This window comes from Petaurus breviceps, unplaced genomic scaffold, assembly GCF_028583685.1.
Source record: "Petaurus breviceps papuanus isolate PSGF00001 unplaced genomic scaffold, PetGlider_PUasm1.0 140, whole genome shotgun sequence".
In the NCBI taxonomy this organism is placed as follows: Eukaryota; Metazoa; Chordata; class Mammalia; order Diprotodontia; family Petauridae; genus Petaurus; species Petaurus breviceps.
Window position 1 is genome coordinate 39396638 of NW_027185698.1, and position 25470 is coordinate 39422107.

The 25470-nt window shown below is 39.8% G+C and overlaps 1 long non-coding RNA gene across 1 annotated transcript in view; it reads left to right on the plus strand.

Annotated features, from left to right (window-relative positions):
* The window catches only part of LOC138150671 (uncharacterized), a 106750-nt gene extending 81728 nt beyond the window's left edge, over window positions 1-25022 (plus strand). Inside the window, exons 3-4 of the long non-coding RNA XR_011165624.1 lie at window positions 9637-9695; window positions 24796-25022. This is a non-coding gene — a long non-coding RNA (uncharacterized lncRNA). The remainder of the gene's footprint in view (window positions 1-9636; window positions 9696-24795) is intronic.
* The last annotated feature ends 448 nt before the right edge of the window (window positions 25023-25470 follow it).

The following is a 25470-nucleotide window of genomic DNA, read 5'->3' on the forward strand; positions in this document are numbered from 1 at the left end:
GTTTTCACCTTGGTCCTTTTCTGTCTTGAGTCCATGCTCTGCCCTATTTCCCTGAACCCAGTTACCCCTTAGTTGGAGGCCCGTTGCCACATCAGCACTACCATGGCCACCAAACAGGGTCAGTTGATAAACATTACTGTTGTCCCACTCTCCACGTTTCTTACTCTTCAGACCATAACTCAGCTATTTGGTCACCGTGCCTTGTGTGTTGTCTCCTCTGTTAGAATTTAAGTCCCCTGCCTTGGAGAAGTCCCAGCTTTCTTCAAAGCCCAACACCTCCTACACAAGGGCCTTTCCTTCTCCCTCTAGATGGTGAAGCTCTTAATCACTCCACCCTCTCCCTTGACTTCTAGATCTCACAGGCACACTTTTTTTTTTTGCATATTATCTCCTCCAATATAGTATAAGCTCCCTGAGGGCAACTAGGTGGTGCAATGTATTGAGTTCTGGACCTGGAATCTGGAAGACCAGAGATCCAAACCAATCTCACACACTTAATAGTTGTGTGACCCTGGGCAAGTTACTTTAACCAATATCTGGGGCTCGATTTCCTCATCTGTGAAATGGGTGTAATACTAACACCTATTCCCCAGGGCCGTTGTAAGGATAAAATGAAATATCTGTAAAGTACTTTGTAAACCTTAAAGTGTTATATGATAATGATAATGACGATGATTATTATGATGATGATAGTTTTGCCGTTTGTTGTATTCCCAATGCTTAACCCAGTACTTGACATAGAATAGCACTTAATAAGTGCTTGCTTGTTCACTTGACTTCCCTCTTGAAATCTCTTTGTGCTGACTTCTTTGTGTACATCTCTATCTAGATCCCCCCTCCTTTGAGTGTGAGCTCCATGAGGGTCGGGGCTGTTCCATTTTTTTGTCTTCTGTATCTCTAGCATCTCCCACAGTGCTTTGAATACAACAGGCATTCAGTAAATATTTGTTGAATTGAATAAAATACAGACTTTTGGAGCTGGAAGGAACCTTAAACACAGAATATGGTCTCAAATTGAGAAGGAAGGCAAAGCAAGGTCTCCTGATGAAAAGGGAAAGAAATGCCCTGGAATTTGTTTTTGGTCTGAAGCAATTCTTAAGAAGTGTTTTCCATGCCAGGCCTGGAGGACAGTATGGAAGTTGAAGAATACAAGCTGCAAGGGGCTGAAAATCATTTTCCTGAACGGCAATTGAAACAAGATGTTCCTCCAGGGCAAATGGGAACGGTTCTTTTGCAACCAGCCAGCGTTTTTTTTTGTTTTTTTTTTTTGCTTTTGCCAAGCAAAGCTTCGAAGAGACTAATTTTTCCAGGCTCGATTTTCTCCTGAAAAAGAAAAGAAAAGAAAAACACGTAAAATTCTTTGAAATGGAAGCCGTACAATCATTTGAATGGGAGATTAAATTTCTCTTGTATTGGAGTTATTCTTTTTATTATTATTAATTTGTTTGTTTCCTTTTAGTTTTACAGGATTCAATCCCACAATTCCTTGAATTCCACATTTTGGAGTTATTCTTTCTAAAAACAATAATAATCATCTTCTCATGTTGGCACTATTGTGATGGTCCTGAGGGTGGGCTGTGAGTTTTGTTTGGAAGATGTTTAGATTTCAAACTGTGAGTATGCCTGACTAGAAGAGTGCTTTTCACATAAAAAAAGAACTAGTGTTGTATCACTCATTTTTATAAACTTTATAGATCATCAAACTGAATCATCATGAAGGTATCAATGGAAGATTATTGGAATGTGCCCTGGACTGATTGTGAGTCCTGGTTCCAATACTTACTAACTGTCTGACTGTGGGCTAGGACCTTTCACCTCTCAGTGGTTCCGTTGGTCCATCTGTAAAATTGCAGTAACATCGGCACTACCCACCTTGCAGAATTATTGTGAGGAAAACCTCTAAAAGTGATGTTATTATAATAATTAGTGATAGCAATTCTTGTGTGGTCATGTCTGACTCTTCTTGACCCCATTTGAAGTTTTCTTAGCAAAGCTACTGGAGTCGTTTGTCATTTCCTTTTCTAGTCAATTTTACAGAGGAGGAAACTGAGGCAAACAGGGTGAAGTGACTTGCTAGGGACACACAACTAGTGTCTGAGGTCATATTTGGACTCAGATCCTCTTGACTCCAGACCTAGCACTCTCTCCATTGTACCACCTAGTAGTAGTGGCTGTAACTAAAAAGCAGGACCTGGGTTAAATTCTGTGCCAAACACCAACTATGTCACCTGGCGGGGAGGGGATTACTTAACCTGCTTGGGTCCCAGTTTCCTCAGTTGTACAATGGAGGTAATAATAATAACAATGCCCAATTTCCAGAGCTATACACAGGATCTGATGAGTATACATATACACATATAATACATACAATACATATATACACGTAATATACACATACATGTACACATACACATATACATGTGTGTATATATGTGTGTGTAAGGTCCCCTCTAAACTTGAAGGTATTAGATAAATGTTAGCTATTCTGATAAAAATGTAGATGATGATAAGAGGTTTGGACCAATTGGCCTGTAAGATCCTTTCTGTCTTTATATCAGTGATTCTAAAATCTCTGCCAGAGAGGATTAATGTCAGGCAGCATAAGTGTCTACCTCATTTACACTTAGATACTTTTTTCCAGTTTTATGTTCTTTTAAAATATCCTTCATATAATATTTGTAAAATGCTAAGCACAGTTCCTGACACATATATATGCTATCATCATCCCCCCTGTTCACCTCCAAAGTGGCCTTTCGAATGCATTGTTTTGACTCCAATCCTGGAATTTCCAAAGCACCTCCTTGGCCATATGGTGCGTGCACACAAACACACACGTGTATATGCACATATATATCCTCTATATACATATAGTTTATAATACATAAATATGTGTGTATGTGTCTATGTATGCATGAATATATAGACACATAAGTACATATGTATAACCTATATATACATATATAGTCTATAATGCATAAACATATGTATATACACATGTATTATATACATGTATAGTCTATGACTATATAGATGTATTTACATATACATATTTATATATCTCCATAGAGCATACTTGCCTGAGTAATTTTCATTAGAACAACAATAATATTCCCTTTTATTTGTATAATGACTCAAACAATCCTTTGTCCTGTTCCTTTGGATCACATGTCTATCCCATCAGAAATACAGAACAGACCTTATTGTATTTCACAAAGAAACTCTTGCCCAGAAGAGGGAAATGACTTGCCCAGGGTCACATAGCTGTGGCTGTGGTCAGCCCTAAATCTAGGTCTCTGGCCTCCCCTAGTCCAGAGCTCATTCAATCATTGCACTGCATGGTTTTCTCCATGCATTGCCTTAGCTGCAGCCTATATGAACTTTCCCCATCTCACATATAGATCACATTAGCCAGATAGCTGCTCCAAGACTATTTCTAAGAGAACTCAGAATGCCAGATGGAACAAAGAATTTTTAAACAACCATTTACAGAGAAAATTGAATAGAGATTTTTAGACAGAAATTTCAGGTGGTTATATCAGAATGGGGAAACTCATTTGAATCTCCTATTTCTCTCAGAATCCCCTAAGTTCTGCCCAAGGATACATTCTAATGTGGACATTCTTTCCTATATAAGCCTGACCATAATGAGGGTAGAACACAGAATTTTTGGGCTCTTTTGTGGAATTCTAGAATGGCAGAAGTGGGAGGAAGAAGAAGGAAGGAAGAAAAGAAACAAGCATTTATTAAATGCCTACTATATGCTAGGCACTGTGCTAACTGCTTTACAAATATTATCTCATTTTATCCTTACAATAACCCTGCAAGGTGCTATTATCCTCATTTTATAGTTGAGGAAAATGAGGCAGACAAAAGTTAAGTGACTTGCCTAGGCTCACACAGCTAGTTAATGTCTGAGGTTGGATTTGAACTTAGGTCTTCCTGACTCTAGGTTTAGCACCCTACTGACTCACCTGACTCCCTAGGCAAGCTTTGGAATATAGAGTATTAGAGTGGGACAAAAGACCTTTGTGATAATTGTTGTAACGTGAAATGACGGTGAGATCATTAATCAATTTTGAGTGAAGCTTTAATGAACCTGGGGACTGTAAGGGGCATGTACCCAAATCATGTAGCCTGATGCATGTACATCTCAGGGTTTATATAGACAAAAATCACAACATAGCTGTTACCAGGGGGAAACTACAACTTAGCTGCTATACAAGTGAAGAAAATCAGAAGCCAAAAGGTAGCTATCAGTTCATTGCCTAACAATTGTTGCTCAGTGGTCAGTTTGTTGCCCAAGTGGAAAGTTCCAAAATCTATTTTGAGAACTGAACATAAGGGTTGGGGGAACAACACTAGGGGCTTCAGGTAGTAGGTTTGGGCAGAGTTACTTGGCAGTTTGCTGCCTAGGTGGGCTTTATTGGGTTTGGGCAGGTTTCCTAGGCAGCTCTCCTATGATGGGGAGAGATGGGGGATGTTAACAAAATGGGGGGGGGGTTACTACAATAATAATTTACAAATACCTTGCGAATTTTGGTGGAATAGAAAAAATTGAAAGAATCAAAGTTAGAAGATGTGACTTCTGTTACTGACTAGTTGTATGACCATGGTCAAATCACTATCTCTTAGGGTTGAATTAGATTATCTAAGGTCCCCTCATATACTAATATTATGTGTTCCGTGGTCTGATGTCCCTTTCTGTTCTAATGTTCTACATTCTATGATTCAGTTCAAGAGAAAGACAATCATCTCTTATTGCAATGCCTATCCTGAAATTTGGTTCTTGAAATCGCTTTGTAACAGCATGAAAGGTCTAATCAGATACCTCCTTGTCTCCCAGAGCTGGATTCTTGAAGGTGATTCTAGCAGAGCACAAGCTCATATCCTACTGAGCTGAAAGACTCCAAGCTGGAGGCTTCTGATAGGCTGTGGGTGGGATGTCATCCAAGGACCAGTCCAGCTGAGTTCAGAGAAGTCCAACACTAGGGTGTTGATTTTTTCAGTCACAGAAGCTCTCAAAGAGAAACTCTTAGAAACTCTTCAAAAGCATAGAGGGGATGCTGTCTGTGTTGGTGGAAGTTGAGTACCTATCCTGAAAAATCTGTACTTCCTTAAAGTAATGAGGGGAATATCATCTTCTAAGCAAGCACTTTCTTGGTTTCCCCAGCTGTTAATGCTTTTCTTAAAAAATTGAGTGAATTAAAAAACACTTAATTATTTTTGATATGCCAAGCACTGAGCTAAGAGCTAGGGATACAAATAATACAAATAAAAAAATACATAAAATAATAATGCACCCCTCCCCTCAAGGAGTTTACAGTCTAATGGGAGACACCATAGTAAGGGAAATGGTAACCAGTGAGAAATATTTTGGTCTAGAAAGTTATAGGAATGGTGAGTGGAACCAGAGGGGCATTAGCATATACTTTGCATCTATTTTGAATTTGTTTATTTGTGCATACACACACATACACACACACATATACATATATAATCTCCCAGGAGAATGTAGAATGTAAGCTCCCTGAGGAAAGGGATTATTTTCATGTAATTTTTATGTCTCCAGTGTCACACATGCATATGTGGTCTGATCAGGGCAGAATCTATCCCACCCAGTACAGTCAAAGATTGCTCTCATACAGTTGGCTTTTACTGAGTTTGCAGTCTGCTAAAACTCCCACATGTCAGAGAGATTGTTATCTTGCCAGGGCTCTACCACGGATTGAACTGGTTTGAATTTGTCTAAACTGGATTAAACTGGTCAGAACTGGATTAAACCAGTTTGAACTCAATTAAAACATTTTGAACTTGGTCAAAACCTCAGGAAGAATCAACTCAATGACTGAACAAAAATAATAATGAATATAACAGATGGGTCTGGAAGATGGGAGAGAGAATGTTAATGGCTTTCTTTTCTCTTTTCTCATTTTAGCCTTAGAACAAGTCTTTGAGATAAACAAGACTCCCTATTTTCCAGAAAAATAGACTGAGTATCCAAGGGTGATAGAACTCATACAATGGCAGAGTCAGGATACGAAACAATGGCTGTGGAAGCCTGAAAAAGCTGTTCTATCCATTGAAACCTCTTATCAGTTTATAGTTCTGGTGGAACTTTCCTTTAATTCAATTAAGTAAGCATTTATTTAACACCTACTATGTACCAGACACTGTGCTAAATACTTTACAGATATCTCTTTTGATCCTCACAACAATCCTAGGAAGTTGGTGCTATTATTTTCCCATTTTACAGCTGAGAAAATTAAGGCCATTACTAAGGCCACTTTCTATAGCCTGTCCTGAGGCAGGAACTTCCCCCACCCCTCTCCTCTTTCCCAAAGCATCAGAGATAAAAGACTGCAGGGGGTAGACAATGATGGTAATAAGGTTCAGCAGGCTGGGCTCAGGGGAGAGAAAACATGTCTGATTAACACACAGCAGGCAGATGGGCAGAGTTGGGAGGAATAAAAAGATGAATTTCATTAAGTCAGCTGAGGCTGTCCCTGAGGCAATACTAAAAGAGTTTTGGTGATTATAACAAGAATTATGGACCTTCTTTCCTTGGTTCTTTGGAAAAAAGAAGCATCATATGGTGGGGTGGAAAAGAGGCCACGATGGGGGTGAGGAGATCCTTGCTCCACCACTGGCCAGCTGTAGGATCCCTTACAAGTGAATCCCCATCGCTTATCTTCAGTTTCCATATCTGGAAATTGTGGGAGAACAATATTGGCTCCACTCACTCCTCTAGGCAGTTTTGAGACTTGCACTGGAAGGATAATAATAGCTAACATTTTTTTAAATAGAAATCCTCCTTGGTCCATTAGTTATAATAAAAACCAATTGACATGACTCAGTAATGGTAGCTTATTTTGGAGTTTCACTTTTTGTAATTATGGAGTGGTAGAGTGGAAAATTCACTGGATTAGGCATCAGTTGTAAGGAGATCATTATTTTCCTTCAAATCACAGCCCAGACACCACCATCTCATCAAGGTTTTTCATGATTCTCTCTGTTATTGTCTTCTCCCCCGAGAAATTGCTTTGAACTTACTCATACCACTCCAGAAAAGTGCAAGTTCCATGAGGACAGGGACTGCTTCATTTCTTCTTTGTATCCCTAGTGCCTAGAAGAGTTTCTTTGATCATTGTAGGTGCTCAATAAATGTTGAATTGAAGGTCTATTTGAGAGCAAGTTCTGCCATAAACTAACTGTGTAAGGTTGGGCAATGAGAGGCTGTTGAGCATAGACACCAAGATTCATCATTGCACAAAGACAAGTTTCTGAGTCTGTTTTTTCATCCTTAAAATAGGTGTAGCCAGTCTGTATCTCCTACCCCCACCCCACTACTTGAAAGGCAGGTCTGCCAGAGAAAACTATTCCATGTTTAAGGTACTATGTGTGTCTGTATCCCCTAAAGCCATAGCTGATAAGCCCCCATTAGTGGGTCTACCTTTAAATAGTCAGCAAAAGTACACAATTAATTCAATGCTAAGGCATTTAATCAGTTAGTCATTAAGCACTTATTGAACACTGTGCCAGGCAATATGCTAAAACACTGGGAATACTGAAGTGGTATAGTAGGAAAAGTAACAGCAAAACATTTCCAGTGTAAATTTGGGGTACTCTTTTCCCCTAAGTAATATAATATCAGCAAAAAAATGAACATGTGCCCTACCTCACTTAAATCCAATTTGCTTGCATGTCATGGCACCACTTCCCTGATGTCATAGTCCTCTTAGAGAAAGAAGGACAAACAGCAAACCTCTGTGAGTAGAGAAGGAGCTGTCCCACTAGGGGCACTTCCTTCCTTCCTTCCTTCCTTCCTTCCTTCCTTCCTTCCTTCCTTCCTTCCTTCCTTCCTTCCTTCCTTCCTTCCTTCCTTCCTTCTTTTCTCTTTTTTCTTTCTCTCTCTTTCTTTCTCTTTTTCTTCTCTCTCCACATAATATATCACACCCTTAACTGCCAGAGCTCTGCTCAAAGCAATATAAATTTTAATCTCTGAAACTTTTTTGTTGTGTTTTGTTTTTTTCTGTTAAAGACCAACCTTAACCCCACAGCTTTCTAATTGGGCTCTAATTTACTCAGAATGAATGTACATGACGATTGTTTCTGCTTTGACCAGAAATCCTGAGTGTCTTCCCCTCCCAGGTCTATTTTTTTAAAGGGGTCATTCTTTGCCTCATTTTTTTGTTGAGCTTTAATCACACTGAATGGGCACTGCCTCAGTCAAACTGAGATCTGTTAAAGACCTTAGCTTGAAAAGGCCAAGTCCTCTACTGCATTCTGGGCCATCTCCAGTTGTCCTGATCCATATGTAGTCACTGGACCCAGATGACTCTGAAGGAGAAAGTGAGGCTGGTGATTGCCCAGGCCTCCCTCACTTAAATCCAATTCACTTGCATGTCATGGCATCACCTCCATGATGTTATGATCCTCTTTGAGGACAAAGAGAAGCAGCAGCAGTCTGATATCAGCAAAAGATGGAACATGTAAGGAGTATAAGCAGAAGTGCATGTATGTGAAGGAGTGTGCATGTGTGCCCACGAAGCGGTAGAATGGGAAATCACTGTTTTTATATTTAAAGGCCCCAATATATGTGAATCTGTGGGGCTTCTTTCTGTTTCCAGCTTCAATTCAAGTGTTTGGGCAGAGTGCGATTGTAGCTTCTGAAACGCCCTTTTAGCTGTCAGAAGCTTTAAAAATTACTTTTATAGCCACCCACGCCACAGACTAGCAAAAACTCTAGGAAAGAAAATCCTGTCTCAGCTTTTTCCTTTACAGAGTAACCTGTCTCAATGCCTTCAGAGTCTTGGCTAGTTAGAGAAAGTCTCTTGTGCCAAGCTCTTTTTTGAAAAGAGCAAAAAGATATTCCTAGCTAAGTAGCTAATGCTTTTTTTTTCTTTTGGATTAGTCATCCTGGTCCAGGGACTTGGGTGACTCTATCAGAGACCCTACCCTCACTCAGTTGAACATTTTCTATGACTCTTGATTTTAGTATCTGAATTCAAGACTAACCCAATAACTACAAAACAGCCTTGGGGTTCTAGAGTTTCCAAAATTTTCAACTCTAAACATCTTCCATTAGCAAATGGAGATGTATGGGCAGGGACAAAGTTAACCCTGGAAGATAAGGTCATTGTCTCTTCTGGTGCCTTAACCTAATTCCTGGTCTTTCACGTATAGATTGTAGAGACATCTAGCAAAGCTTAATGGACTTTGAACTCCTCTTTACATGGAGATACCATTGAATAAGATAATGGCCATAAAATCACTTTGTAAGCTATTTACTTTTTCCTTCTATTTGCTAGTATTTCCACAGTTGACTAGAAGATCTCCTATACACTTGGTTTTATAAATTGTTAATAATAACAACAACAGCTTCCATTCACAAAATACTTTAGTGCTGCCCTGTGGATTAACTAGGGTAAGTATTATTATTTCCATTTTACAGATGAAGATCAGAGAAAAAAAGTGATTTGCCCAGGATTACAAAACCAACAATAGTAAAATAACAATGACAGTAAAAATAGTAAAAGTGATGGCTAGCATTTGCATAGTTTTCAAAGTGTTTTTGCAAATATCTTGTTTTCACAACAACCTTGTGAGGTAACTGCTATTATTATTTCCATTTTACAGATGAGGAAACTGAAGCAGACAAAGGTTAAGTGACTTTCTCAGGGTCACACATGTCTAAGGTAGGATTTGAATTTAAGTCTTCCTGACCCTAGGTTCCCCTCTTCTAGGTATAGTTTTTTAGTTGTGACCCTATTTGGGGTTTTCTTGGTAAAGACACTGGATCAATTTGTCATTTCCCTCTCTAGTTCATTGTACCGATGAGGAAACTGAGGCAAACTGGGATAAGTTATAGCTATCAAATGTCCAAGACTGGATTTGAACTCAGAAAGAGGAGTCTTCTTCACTCCAAGCTGGGCACTCTCTCTACTGTACAACCTAAATACATATGAGTTCGACAAAGTTAAGTACAAAGTGATTTGGGAGGATGTTAGTAGTCAGGGGAATCAGGGAAGGCTTCACATAGAAGATGATGCTTGAGCTGTGTCTTGAAAAAAGAGAGACATTCTAGGAGGCAGAAGAAGCAAGTTCTTAGCATAGAGACAGATAAGAAATGGTGGACGTGGGAGATGCAACTGTGTAAACAGAGGCCAATTTGGCTGGATCTTAATGTGGGAGGAGGAATAATATTCATAGGGACTGGAAAGACAGATTAGGGCCAGGTTGTGAAGGTCTTTAAAAGCTAACCAGAGGAGTTTTATTTGATTCTAGAAGCAGCAAGAAGCCACTGTTGCTGATTGAGTGGAGGACTGATAGGATCAGATTTATGCTTAAGGAAAATCCCTCAGGCAGCAGTGTGTGGGATGAACTGGAGTGAAGAGAGAAAAGGCTGGTGTAATAATGCAGATTAGTGATGTGGGCCTGAACTAAATTGGTAGCTGTGTGAGCAGAGGGAAGGGGTCCTATGTGAGAGATGTTGTGGAGGTAGAAAGGGGAAGATTTGACAACTTATTGGATCTATGGGGTGATGAGGAGTATAGAATTGAAGATAACATGGAGATCATAAACCTGGGAGACTGGAAGGATGATGGTGCCTTAGACAGAATGGGGAAGGTTTTGGGGGAAAGATAATGAGTTCAGCTTTGGATGTGTTGAGTTTGAAATGACTCTGAGACATCCATTGTGAAATGTCCAAATCATGGACGACGACAAATTTTGGTAACTGAGCTAGAGGCTTCTAAGGCACAGCATAAGCATAATGTGCCTAGAGAGTAATTTATTTCCATGACAATTACACCTTGCCTTCCCTATTGTTCTTTTCCCATCTCTTTCCCTCTCCCCTCTTAGCTTTTTCTCTTCCAACTGTGAGAATTTCCAGGGCCTGCATGTCTATGAAACCAGCGTTCATAAGAAATAGTCTTTACAGGAAGATCTCTATGAATTGATGCAGAAAGCAAATAATTCCACTCCTCCCCTGTAGCAGCAAGCACCCCGGCGTCCCCAAGGTGGCTGCCCATACAGGTTCTTGGATCTGCTTTGTTAAAGGAAAGCAACTCAAAATGGGTTAACAAGCTTACTTTAATCAGTCAGACATATATCGTTTACCTTGTTCAGGGGAAAAAGGTCAGCACCCCGAACTTCAAAGCATACAGGCAGAATTATCAAGACAGAAACAGATCAAGTAGACAGATTTCCAAACTGTCCAACCATTACATCCATACCCAGTCAACATCTGGGTTTCCGCATCTGGGTTTTTCAAAGCTGGGGGACTCTCAACAATGGCTTCCCAAAATTCAGATCAAATTACAGAACACTTCTCAAAGTGAGTCCCAAAACAAAGCTACACATCAGGGCTTATATAGCCTTCTCCTGGCTCAGAGAATGTAACAACCTTATTGACTCACTGGCCAATCAAGAAGTATCTACTGAAAAACAAGCCTCCCTCCCCAGGCTTCAGGTGCATTTTAGCCTAGGGGCAGGGAAGATCTTCCAAATTTGCATTCCCATTACATCCCCACATCCACCAAAAGAAAATAAAACAAACCCTCAATATATGCAGGGGCAACTAGGTAGTGCAGTGGATAGAGTGCCAGAAAGACATCTTCCTGGGTCCAAATCCAGCCTCAGACACTTGTTAGCTGTTTGACCCTGGGCAAATTGCTTAACTCTGTTTACCCCAGTTTCCTCACCTGTAAAATGAACTGGAGAAGGAAATGGCAAACCTCTCCAATATCTTTGCCAAGAAAGCCCTAAATGAGGTCATAAAAAGTCAGACACAACTGAAATAAAAAGCAACAATAAAAATATTACAAAATGGTTACAATAATATAAATGAAGACAATAGTATAAAACAACAAAATCTAGGGTAAACGTTAAAAAGGGGGGGGGTTAGGATTGCATATTTACCATTGGAAGGGATGTTAGACTATAGTATAGTTCCCTTCATGCCTTTCCCTCACATTTTACAGATGAAGAAACTGAGGCCACAGAGAAGTTACATTACAAGGTGAATAAAGGTGATAGGCAGCAAAGCTAAGATTCAAGGCCACTATCCTTGCCATTGCCCCACCCTTAGTGTAAAAGAAAAAAGTGAAAAGAAGTAAAAGAAGTGAAAAAGATGCAAATAGTTCCAATTTCATTATTAAGCAGTTTTGCTTAACTTTTTTTTATGAGACAGTAGTATGGGGGGTGGTTGTTATTTATTGGAAAGTTGCTGATGTGTCAAAAACAAATATAACAATATTTTTTTCTTTAAAGAAATGATTTTCACACAAGTGGCCTGAACTGTTTGACTGAACTGAATTTCTCAGGCCAGCTGTGAGGGACATTGGAAAATGTTGTTCAGACTAATTTCCCAGCTGAGTAGGGTGATGTGGCAAGACAGCAGGCAGACAGAGGCTCCATAGTAACTAGGTAAAAAAAATGAGTCAGAATATATCCATCTGGATATTTCTGGCCTGCTGTGCTAACTCTGCCCAATTTAGGAGAATTGATAAGGGGCTGTGAAGAGACCACAGGGCTGGGAAACCAGGGGACCCCCAATATTGGTCTGCTGTTGGCTACTTGTGTGAACGTGGCATGACACTTCCCATCTCCAAATCCCTATTTCCTCATTTCATGTAGAGTTTGGCTAGATGGTCTCTAAGATCTGTCCTGCATTTGCTGTAGGTTCTAAGGTCCCCTCCAAAATCTGGCATTCTAGGTTCTGAGTGCTGATGTCCCTACCAGTCTGGACATTCCAGGTTCTAAGGTTCCTTCAAGATCTGGCATTCTATGTTCTTTGTTCTAAGGTCCTATTTATCTCTAACACTCCAACTTTTCTGTTTATCAAGACTTCTTTCCTAATATTGACTTTTTTATATGTCTGACAAGGTAGCTTTTTGTTTTTCAGACTCCTTGGAATACTAAAGAAACCCCAAAGCGGTTTCTGATTCCTCGTTTTCCCACATCATTCTTCTTTCTCAGGCATCAAGGAAAAGAAGCAGTTGTTCTTTTGTATTACTAAATACATATTAAAAAATTGATTTCTCATTGAGAAGGGGCCCCTTATAACTCCATTTCAATCAGGTCTCCACCCATTAGTTTTTTTTAAATTATTTCATTGTATTTTTCTCAATTACTTTGAATTTTTTATTTTTTTATTATTTTTTTTAAAGCAATCGGGGTTAAGTAACTTGCTCGAGGTTACATGGCCAGTTATTTCTGGGTGTGGTGCTGAGTATCTGAGCCCGGATTTGATCCAGGTCATCCCGACACTGGAGCCGGTGCTCTTACTCGCTGAGCCACCTGGCCTCCCCTAAGCAATTGGGGTTAAGTAACTTGCTCAAGGTTACACAGCCAGGTGTTTCTGGGTGGGTGCTAAGTGTCTGAGCCTGGGATTCGATCTCCAGGTCGTCCTGACACTGAGGCCAGTGCTCTTACTCGCTGTGCTACCTGGCTGCCCCTACTTTGAATTATTTAAACATTTTTTTAAATTTTGAGTTCCAAATTCTCTTCTTTCTTCCCTCCCTCCTCCAGCTTGAGAAGGCAAACAGTTCTATATAGATTATATATGTGAAGTCATCCACATTTCCATGTTGCAAAAGAAAATATAGACCCCCCCAACAAAAAACTGAAAAAAATAAAGTAAAAAAGTGTGCTTTAATCTGCATTCAATTCTTTCCATAGAGGTGGATAACATTTTTCATCATAAGTCCTTCAGAAGCATCTTGGATCATTGTATTGCCCAGAATAGCCATCATTCACAGTTGATCATTGTGTAATGTCATTATTTCTATGTACGTTTTCCTGGTTCTACTCACTTCACTTTGCATCAGTTCATATGCATCTTCTCAGATTTTTCTTGTCATTTCTGCTTATCATTTCTTATAGCACAATAATTTTCCATCACAATTATATACCACAACTTGTTCAGCTATTCCCAAGCTGATGGACATTCCCTCAATCACAGATGGATCTTAGTATGATTCAGTGAGGAATCATTGTGGCTGAATTAGCAGCTCTTGTTAGTACTTGCTTTGGACAGGACACCATTGAGCTGTGGATAGCTAGGAATCCACTCAGGAGCTCAGAGTTAGAAGGGACTTAACATGGCATTGAACATAACTGATGTCTGAGCAGAAATCCCTTCTGTAAAAACTTCAGCAGGTAATAGTCACCTAGCATCCTCCTAAGGACCTTCAGTGATGGGGACACACTGCCTCCCAAGGTCACCCATTCCATGTTCAGAGATCTCTTGTTGGGAAATTTTTCCTTATTTCAAGCTGAAATGTGCCTCCTTGTAATTTCCACCCATTGTTCCAGGTCTGCCCATGGTGGCCAAACAGAACAAGTTAGTCAGTTGGTCAACACACATTTATTAAGCACTCCTATGTGCCAGTCACTGTGTAATTGCTGGTGATACAAAGGTAAAAGATGATTCTTGTCTTCAAGGGACTTGTAAGTCTAACCCTTCTTGCATGTATGTGATAGTCTTTTGAATAAATGTTAGCGGATCACCACCACCACCACCATTATCATTAGCCCATATTTAATAAAAAATGTTGTGACCTTGCCCATGGTCACACAATGAGTTCATCACAGTTGGAGTCAATGCTTATGACCTGACTAAATTTTCTTTTCTCTAGATTAAACGTCCTCTGTTCTTTCAATTAATCCACATATGGCTCTGTCTCTAATCCTTTCAATATCCTGATCCCCCTCCTCTGGATGCTGTCCAGTATGTCAGGGTCTTTTAAAAATATGGCACTCAGAACTGAATAAATCTTCCATGAATAGCCCAATCTGGGCATGGGTAGATGTGTTAGTGTGAATTTTTTCTTTCACAGATGAGCTAAAACTGTTGACCCAGGTGATGCTACCAGAGCAGCTATTAGGCAAATGGGAGAAAGTGGTTCAATTTATTCAAACATTTATTGGGTGACTAATCTATGGAATGAAAGGTAGGGTGGTATAATGGTTACAGAGCTAGCCTCAGAGCCAGGAAGACCTGGTTTCAAGTCTTGCTTTTAACACATATGGGCCATGTGACCTTGGGCAAGTCATTTAATCTCTCAATACCTGAGGCAGCTCTTTAAGACTAAATAAGAGGCAGAGAGTTTCCTATGCCAGTGAAATCATAAATCTAGTCCCTATCATCTACCCTCTTGTAAGAAATGCAAGAAATTTTGTTAAGGGCTATTTTCTTCTAATAAAATGTAAAGTTGGGGATTCTTACTAGTTTTCTTCATGAAAGAAATGAAACCTGGAAATTTCAATATCTAATCTTCTTCCAAATGAAGCCACTAGCTCCCCTTCCATGTATTCACTGAATGTCCATGGGAACAGTGAGCTTGAACTTAGAGTACAATGACAGTGAGACATAAATGTAGGATTCTATGTGTGGAGAAGGAAGCTCACAACTCCTGCTCCTGCAGAGCCTGGGAGTCCTTCCTTCCTTCAGAGTCAGTCTGTCCTCAGTCTGGGTTCCTATGATCTGCTCTCCCTATAACCTGCCTTTCATTTGTGAAAGGTCATATGTCATGCCCCTTAAAGCTGCTTTCCCTTTGGGTGCCTGTCTATAACTTGTGACCGTTTGGAGTCTGTGTCTCTACTCCCCACTGGTCCCTTGCTGATTACTGGTCCCAGTAAGCTGTTCCTAGTAACTATGATGAGGGATGATGGTAGAAGGAGAGAAGAGATGGACCTCCCCTCACCCCCTCTTATCCTTTAATATAGGTAGAAAGGGTCTCCTCCACAACTGCTTCCAGCTCTCCAGATTCAACAACTGAGTGACTTGGTTTTTTATATTATTTATTTATATTATTATTAATAATACTAATAACAACTGGCATTCACAGAACACTCTAAGATTTGGAAAGGACTTGATGTGTATTATCTCATTTGGTCTTCACAATAACCCTGTGAGGTGGGTGCTACTGTTATTCTCATTTGAAAAATGAAGAAACTGAGGCAGAGAGAAGTTAAGTGACTTTCCTTAGGGTCCCATAGCTGGTAAACGTCTGAAGCAGAATTTGAACTCAGGCTTTCCTGACTCTGATATCAACACTATCCACTATTTCACATATGGCTATTGGCCCAAGAGATATGACATGTGTGTGTACTATATACATACATACATACATGTGTATGTATGTTTAGCTTTTTTTCTCAATTACATGTATAAACAATCTTTAACGTTTGATTTTTTAAGATTTTTCCTTCCAAGTTCTCTTCTTCTTTCCTTTCCTTCCCCCTCGAGAAGACAAGCAATTTGATATTGATTTTACATGTTCAGTCAAGCAAAACATGTATTCATATTAGCCATGTTGCAAAAGAGAACACAGACCAGAACAAACAAAAACACAAACAAAACCTGAGAAAAAAATGAAAAGTTCACTTCAATCTACATTCAGACATCATCACCTCTTTCTTTGGAGATGGAGGGCATTTGTCATCATGTCCTTTGGAACTGGTATGACCGATATCTCCAGCCAATTGCTGTTTCCAGTGTAGTCTTCACTGCTTTTATCCAGTGGCCAAGGGCCTATAATCCGCTCAAGCTGAATGAGGGACCTCTTCAAACATTGCTGTGAAGCTGTAGGAAACCTCCTGACATCTCCTTTATAATCCTTCCTATCTTGACATTTGTTTCAGAGTTTTGTTTGACCATGGTAGGGAAGATGCCTTCCCCCATTTTTATAACAATCCTGTAAGAAAATTGGCTTAATATTGAGGCAGCTAGGTAGATCAGGCTGGGTAGCCTTGGATACTTATTGGCTGTGTGACCATGGGCCAGTCATTTAACCTCTGTTTGCCTCAGTTTCCTCATCTGTAAAATGGGGATAATAATAGTACCTACCTCTCAAGGTTGTCGTGAGGATAAAATAGGATAATATTTGTAGAGTGTTCCCTTCCTTGACACAGAGGTATCACAATTACATAAGCAAAGGAAATGGAGGGAAGGTGAATAAATAGTATACAGTATGGTAGAGTGGAAAAGAGTACCAGATTTGGAGTCAGGAAATCTGACTTTGAATCATGGGTCCAATATTGATTGATGGTGTGATAGAAGGGCAGCTATGTGGAGAAGTGGCTAAAATGCTGAACCTGGAGTCAGGAAGACTTAACTTCTAAGTTCAAATCTGGCTTCAGATACTTCCTAGCTGTGTGATCCTAGACAAGTCACTTAATCCTGTTTTCCTCAGTTTCCTCATATGTAAAATGAGCTGGAGAAGGAAACAGCAAACCACTCCAATATCTTTGCCAAGAAAACCCTGAATGGGGTTATGGAAAGTTGGACACAATTGAAAAATGACTGAACAATAACAGAAAGGGACACTGGGCAAATAGTCCTCCACTCTGTCCCCTCTATAAATTAAGATCAAGACCTATTTCCTAACAGGATTATTGTAAGGAAAGCACTTTCTAACCCTTACAGTTCAATAGACATTTGGTTCTTTCTAAGTACTTCAGATGTTTCTAGGATCTGAGCATGACACTGTGTCTCTAGAGAAGAACAATGGAGGTTTAACTCAACCAAGATACAAGACATGGACATGAGCAGTAACAAGAGGGATTGAGGTTAGATGTAAGGAATGGCTTCCTGGCGATAATAAAACCAGGCAATCTTTCTATAGCACCTGAAGATATCCAAAGTGATTTTTTATAACAATCCTGTAAGAAAATTGGCTTAATATTGAGGCAGCTAGGTAGATCAGGCTGGGTAGCCTTGGATACTTACTGGCTGTGTGACCATGGGCCAGTCATTTAACCTCTGTTTGCCTCAGTTTCCTCATCTGTAAAATGGGGATAATAATAGTACCTACCTCTCAAGGTTGTTGTGAGGATAAAATAGGATAATATTTGTAGAGTGTTCAGTGGCACCTAGAGTATTGCCTGGCATATAGTAAGTGCTGTATAAAAATAGTGCCTATTGTTAGTATTAGTCCTTATTTAATAGAAAGATTGTGACCTTGACCATGCTCACACAGTGAGTTAGTGAAAGTAAGAACTTGAACCTGGGTCTCTGGACTCCAGGTGTAAGTTTTATTCCACTAAGTTACATCTGCCTCACATTACCCATCATGATTAGAAGTTAGGAAATATTTGAGAATCTAAATACCCCAAAATCCATTAAATTGCTTTAACTCAGGTATGCCATTTTTTTTTGTCCCTCAAGAGTTTCAAAGATATTGACTGACTTGGATGCCCCTTGATGCATTGCAGAAAAGGAAGGGTATTCAAATGTACTCTAAATTAGATTGGTAGGTCAGTCGAGCATATTGAAAAATGAGAGATGATTCTGTTTTTTAGAGCAAACATGTTATGTTTAATTTAAAAGGGGGCAGGGTATTTTCTAAATCTTGACACAGATTAAAAAGTTTCTCGGGAGCAAGCAGCAGCTGTCTGTGTGAGTGAGCTGATGTTCCTCCAGTGTTTCTGGAGCCAGAGTTGTTTTTTGGCAAAATGGCTACTTAGTGTTGATGCTTCTTCTAATATGGCCACCACTTGTCCAGAAAGATAAGAGTCTGGTTCCTTCATTATTCTGTTAATGTTGTTTTCAATTTCTACTTTCCCAAGGCCGAATTTCCTCCTAGCCTTTTAGGAGACCACAGTTCAGCCCAATCTGAACTCCAAACTTTGTACCAATTCACTCCCACCTTAAGATTCCCTCAGGTTTTTGCATTTGATTATCTAAAAGCTTCTCATTCAATCTTTCCATTACGGCAATTTCTAGCCATTCTCTTTCAGGGACATTCAATCCTGCGAGAACCAGTAAGAGGGAAAGCGTGGGCTTCTGCACAGTCTCTCTCCTGACATTTACTGAAAATTGAATTCTAAGAAATGTTGCATTCAGCCCTTGTGTAGAGTACTTTCTTAAATTCCCCCATCGAAGCCCACAGCAGGGTTTGGAAAAAGAGGCAATTAGAAAGCCTGCCACTGCGGTCAGTCCATTTGTAGCCTCAAGCTTAAAAGGGAAAGTAAATTTAGTACCATCCAACTTCAGCCCCAGCTTAGTTCCCAATTCTTCTACGAAGCCTTTTCTGACTACAGGATGATAAGTTTTAGGACTGGAAAGGGAATGGTAAGGAGTTCAAACATCATTTAGTCCAACTGCCTCATTTTTCATATGAGGTGTAGGGATGGTAAATGACTGGACCAAGGCCACCAGACATCTTAGTGTTAGGGTCATGTTTTGAACTCAGATCCAAAGTTAGCACTCTGTTCACTAGTTCTCATAGTATATACTATTACCAAGTTTTGCATTTAATTATTGTTTTCTTTTTCTCCTTTCACTGGAGTCCTCTTCTTATGCCTCACTGTAGTCTACAGATGACCTTGGGTTACTGAAGACCACGATGGAGGGGCACAGGGTCTGGATGGTTCTAGCATGATGGAAAGGTGTTGAGTATGGGCCCAGCAATGGCTTGTGTATTGTCCTGAGGTGGGGGTGGATTAGTGGGGAGAAAGTGACCTTTATAAATACATAGCAGCAGCTTGGTGTAGCTGAAGGAGCAATGAATTTGAAGTCAAGAGACTTGGTTCAAAAACTGGCTCTACTGACTTCTTATGTGACTAAGCAAATTACTTCCCCTTTCCAGGTCTCAGTTTCCTCATTTATAGAATGGGGATAATAATATGACTACTTTAAATCTCAGGGCTTTTGCAAAGCTCAAATGGAATAATAGAAGTACTTTGTAAGGTATGGAATGTACGATATGTTGTGGTAGACAGAATTTAGGAAACCTGGGTAAAAATTTTGTATGATCTTTACTTACCTGTGTGACTGTGGACAACTCATCCAACCTGTCTGAGCCTTGTTTTCCTCAGATGAAACATGGGGATAATAATACTTTTACTCATGGTAGCTGTTTCACATGGTCATTTTGAGGCTCAAAAAAGGAAAAAAAATGGTTTTTCAAGCCTTAAAGATATAAGTAAATGTCAGCTGTTGTTTTAAAATGGGGGTAATGACTCAGAGTTGGGACACCTGCATCCTAATCCCAGATCTTCCACTTAGACCCTTGTCTAGTCAGTGAAACTCTGATCCTATTTCCCACCTGTAAAATATAAGGGGTGGCCAGGTGGCACAGTGAGTAAGAGCACCGGCCCCAGAGTCGGGATGACCTGGGATCAAATCCAGGCTCTGATCTTAGCACCACACCCAGAAATAACCTTGAGGAAGTTACTTAATCCCAGTTGCTTAAAAAAATGGTGATAGTAATTCCTGAGATCCTCTCTTCAAGTTCCCAATTGGATTTTTCAGATCTTACCAAACTGTAAATATTTGGAGATGGACTATGGGTCTGTAGTCCAAGGACCAGCCCAGCTAAGTATTGAGAGGCTCATTGTGGGAGGTTTGGCCATCATGGGATGATTTCATTTCTTCCCCCACCCCCACTTTTTTTTTCTTCTGGCATCTCACAAAGTCGCTTTTCTACTTTGTGGGAAAATTGTTATTTACATTGGTGGAGTGCATGCATCACATCTTTTCGTCCTGAGTAGTTTTTGCCTAGGTCTTTCCGTAAATGATCCATTGAGGATCTGTCCTCTCTGCTAGAGGCCTTTCTCTGGTTCTTTTGTTGTTGTTTGGTTGTTTCAGTCCTGTCCAACTCTTCATGCCCCTTTTGGTGTTTTGTTGGCAGAGATACTGGAGTCATTTACCTTTTTTTTTCCTTCCACTGATTTTACAGATGAGAAAACTGAGACAAACATGGTTAAGGGACTTGCCCAAAATCATACTCATAACAAGTATCCAAGGCCAGATTTGAACCCAGGTCTTTCTTACTCCAGGCCTAGCACTCTATCTACTGTGCCACCTAGTTGCTGTTTCTTTTAACATTTTCCATATAGAGTGTCCTAAAAGTCTTAGATCTTGAATGATCAGAGCTTAAAACCTCATCATTGGCTATCCATCTGGGACCCCCCTCTTCTTTTGGTCATACCTATCCATGACCATGGGACCAGAGGACCACATATTTAATGTTAGAAGGGACCTTAGAGGCTTTCTGGTCCAACCCCTTTATTTTACAGATGAGAAACTGAGGTGAAATGACTTTTCCACAGTGATACACATAGTAATAACTCACCAAAATGGGATTCAAATCCAGGTCCTTTTGCTCCAGGTTCAGTATACTTTTATGATATCTTTTAAACCATGTCTCATGGCCAAGTTGTTGATCAATCAACCAAGATTTACTAAACCACTTACCATGTGCCAGACTTTACGCTAAGTGCTAGAGGTAAAAAGAAAACTCAAACAGCTCCTTCTGTCCAATGGCCTACTTTCCACTGAGGAAAGAATGCTTATACAAAGCATGCATTTATAATATTATATGGTACATATTTACACTTATTACACTTTTGTTATATGCATTTATACTTATATTTTTGCTATACGAATATATTGAGTGTGATATATTATGTAATTTATATGCATTGGTACTATATATTTTCATATATAAGTATAAACAAAGTAAATGTAAGGTGATTTTTGAAAGGAGGTACTAGCAGCTCGAGCATCAACAAAGACCCCATATAGGAAATAATTGGGCTTTGAAGAAAGCTAGGGCTTCTAAGCAGTAGAGATGAGGAGGAATGGGGGACAGCCTCTGTAATGGCAAAGAGTAGCCGGAGATCAAGTGTCCTGCATGAAGATCAAGGAGCTAAGTGTTGGCTGGACTGGAGAGTGGGTGGAACAGATTAGTGTGTAATAAGCCTGTGAGGGCAAACTGGAGCCAGATTGTGAGAGGTTTTAAATGCCCAAAAGTTTGTAATTGATTCTATAGGTGATAGGGCACCACCCAAGCTAACTGAGGAGAGGACTGATGGAGTTGGATTTGCACTTTGGTATTGATGTACAGAAGGGCTTCCAGAGCTCCTAAAGGATCTTTCATCCCTTTGATTGACAATTGGGAACTTTACTCTTGGCAGAGCCTGGTTAAAACCTGGTATCCAGACCTGGTTATTAAAATCCCCAAAGATGAAGTGATTTTGGTTTGTCATGTTGGAAAGAATCAGAAAAATTGGTACTTGATAAAGTTTTAATGACACACGTTATTCCCACTAAGTGTTCTGTTACCCTTGCTGGGGTAATTTTGGAGAATGAATCGTGGTTCAGCTGCTTACTAATTGTGTGGTCCCAGGAAGTTTCCTGATCTGTAAAATGAAGAGGTTGGGCTTAGTGACCTTTGAAGTGCTTTCCAGCTCTAAATCTATCTCTTATGAACTTAAATCTGATGAAGTAGTGTGTAAGTGTGGGGAGGGGGGAAGTTGCAAAGGTCCCTAGGGACAGGTGGGACTGGGAGTCAGAGACCTGTCTCTGTCTCATTAGCAGCAGGCAAAATGTGAATCCATCCTAAGACAATGTCTGCCAAAAAATAACAAGAAAGTTTCTGAATGAAAAAGAAATCCATCCATTCCTTCATCTGCATGGAGATGATTTCTATGAGAGGCAGTTCAGGGTTAGAGGAAAGGGCATTGAATTGAAGTCAAAAGCCCTGGGCTTAATTCTCAGCTTTCTTTATTTGTAAGCTCTGTGAGCATGGGCACATCTCTTCTTTAAGCATCAGCTTCCTCATCTGTAAATTGTGGTTCATAATATTTGCTTTCAGAATTCAGAAAAATCTGGAAACACTTATATGAACTGATGCAAAGTGAAATGAGCAGAATCAGGAGAACATTGTACATAATAACAGCAACATTGTGTGATGATCAACTATGACTGACTTAGCTCTTCTCAGCAATACAATGATCTTAGACAAAGACTCATGGTGGAAAATGCTCTCCACATCCAAAGAAATAACTGATGCAGACTGAATGTGAATCACAGAACACTATTTTGACTTTACTTTTTTTCCAGTTTTTTTCTTTTACAAACTGTAATTGTTTTGCAAACTCCTTTTTCACAACATGACTAATATGGAAATAGGCTTTGCATGCTTGCACATATCTGACCTATATCAAATTGCTTACGAGGGGGATGAGGGTGGGGTGGAGGGAGAAAATTTGAAACTCCAAATTTTATAAAAAATGAATGCTAAAAATTGTCTTTTTATGTAATTGGGGAAAAATAAAATACTATTAAAAATAATACTTGACTTCCTTATCTCACAGGGCTATTGTGAGAATCAAATAATAAGCTACAAACATTTGTTAAATCCTTACTCTGTGGTGTGTCCTGCTATGTGCTGAGCATATACATTCCAGTCAGGAACTTATTTTCTAATGGGGCAGTTAATATAAAAATGCATAATTGTTTACAGAACTTTTTATATGAAAGATATGAGGAGACACTAGAGTGAGTAGAGAAATATTGGCAACTTGGGAAACCAGGAAATACCTAATGTAAATGGTGACTCTGGAGAAAAGTCAGTCAACAAAGATTTATGTAGTACCCACTATGTGCTAGGCATTACACAAAGCCCTGAATATACAAACAACAACAACAAAAACACAAAGATAGACCCTGCCCTCAAGAGCTCACAGTCTAGTGAGGGACATAGATGCAAACAGCTGTTACAAACAAGATATAAACAAGATGTAGTTGTTTAGTTGTATCAGCCATGTCCGACTCTTTGTGACCCTTTTTGGCGTTTTCTTGGCAAACATACTGGAGTGGCTTGCCATTTCTTTTTCCAGGGTTAATGACTTGCCCAGAGTCACATGGCTAGTAGGTGTCTGAGGCCAGATTTGAAGTCAGGTCTTCCTGAATTCAGGTCTGGCACTCCATTCATTGCACCATCTAACTACCTGGGATTAGTTGAAGTTAATCAATAGAGGGAAGTTGCTAGTATTGAGGGGGATGAAGAAAGAGTTCTTATACCTGGTGGGATTTCAGGTGGTACCTGAAGAAAGCCAGGGAAGCCAGGAGTCTCAAAGGAATCCAGGATTTCCAAGAAGGGCCTGTTAGGAAGGAGAGAAGTACAGGCACGGAGCACAGCCAGGGCCAGGCAAAGAGATGGAAGATGGTATGTTAGGCAGGAAAAGTAGCAAGGACACCAAGTCTGGCTCAGCCATAAAGTGCTTGGAGGGGAGTGACACATAACACAGCTCTAGATGCATCATGTTTTCAGCTCAGTAATAGACAAAGGAGTTATATTTGAATCTGGAGGAAATGGGACTATTGAAGGTTATTGAATAAACCCAGATAGTGATAAGGGTGAAAAATAATTTGTAAAGTTAACCACACAGCAATAAAAAAATAAGTTATGGTGATCATAATTGCTCATATTGTTAAAGTGCTTTAATGTTTACAAAACATCTCCCTTGATGCAAGGTACTGACTATGCTGACTCAATCCATTTATGTTATCAGACACTAACTGGGACTTCAATGGAACAAGGCAATACTTTTACTCTTTCTTTATTGATTCTTTATCCCATTCACCCCTGCCATTCTTGTATTTGATCCTCACGATAGCCCTATGAGGCATATAAGAGCAAATGTTATGATGCCCATTGGAATGAGAAGCCTAAGACCCAGAGAGGTAGAGGAAGAGCCAATTGGGCTCTTGGGACAGCTTTACAAACTAATACTTCAAGTGAATTTTTAGTGACAAATTTATTTAGTTGGAAGAAAGGAGAGATGTAGACTATAAGCCCCCATGGGTGTTCCTGACAGGAGTAGGGGAGAAAAGGGCAGGGCAGGATGGAACTCATTTGGGGTGCAGCTACCATGTGGAAGTTGTTATAGTAGTCTGTCCTTTGTTTTCAAAGAGGACCAGTGACATCACAGGTAATGTGAATTGGATTTAAATGAAGCAGAGTTGTGCAAAGTCATCAGCTTCACTCTGTCTTCTAGAGTCATCAAAGTCCAGTGGCAAGATAAAAGTCAAGACAGTGGCAATGATCCGGGATGCAGTGGATGACCTTGGTGTCTTTGATGCTGACCAAGCTCCAAGTGCTCCAAAGCTTCAGCTGCCTTCATGGCCATTGCAGCAAACTGGGCACTGCTCAGGAGCATACTGAAGCTGGCTTTTGCTGAATTTTAAGTGTGAGTATTTACATTTCAGAAATCATCAGATGTTATGAATCAGAGATTGATTTATTCTTTGGTTGACTATCTAGACCCTAACATGCGATTGAAAAAATGTTAATAATGCAGATTAAACTTAAAAGTGTATTCTAAATTTATTTCCCCCTCTCCCTTCACCCCACAGAGAGCTGGTTGTTAAATATGTACTCATATAGGACTGGTACCTGCTTATTTTAACAAGTCATTATTGGTATCTCAGAGCCAAGTTCAGTTGTTTTGGTGGTACCAAAGTAGTGTCAGTAGTATTACTGTTCCCCTGAATTTTAGTGCTCTGGAGAAAAACCTTCCTGGTTATAGCTCTTATACAACTTACAGGAAAATTCTTAGAAAGTCAAAGTCAATGGGACACCTGTTACTGGAACCAAGGAATCTGGACTCCTCATCCTAAAACATACTTTGCTGATAATGGAAGACACAGCCTACAGGTTATATTACCAAATG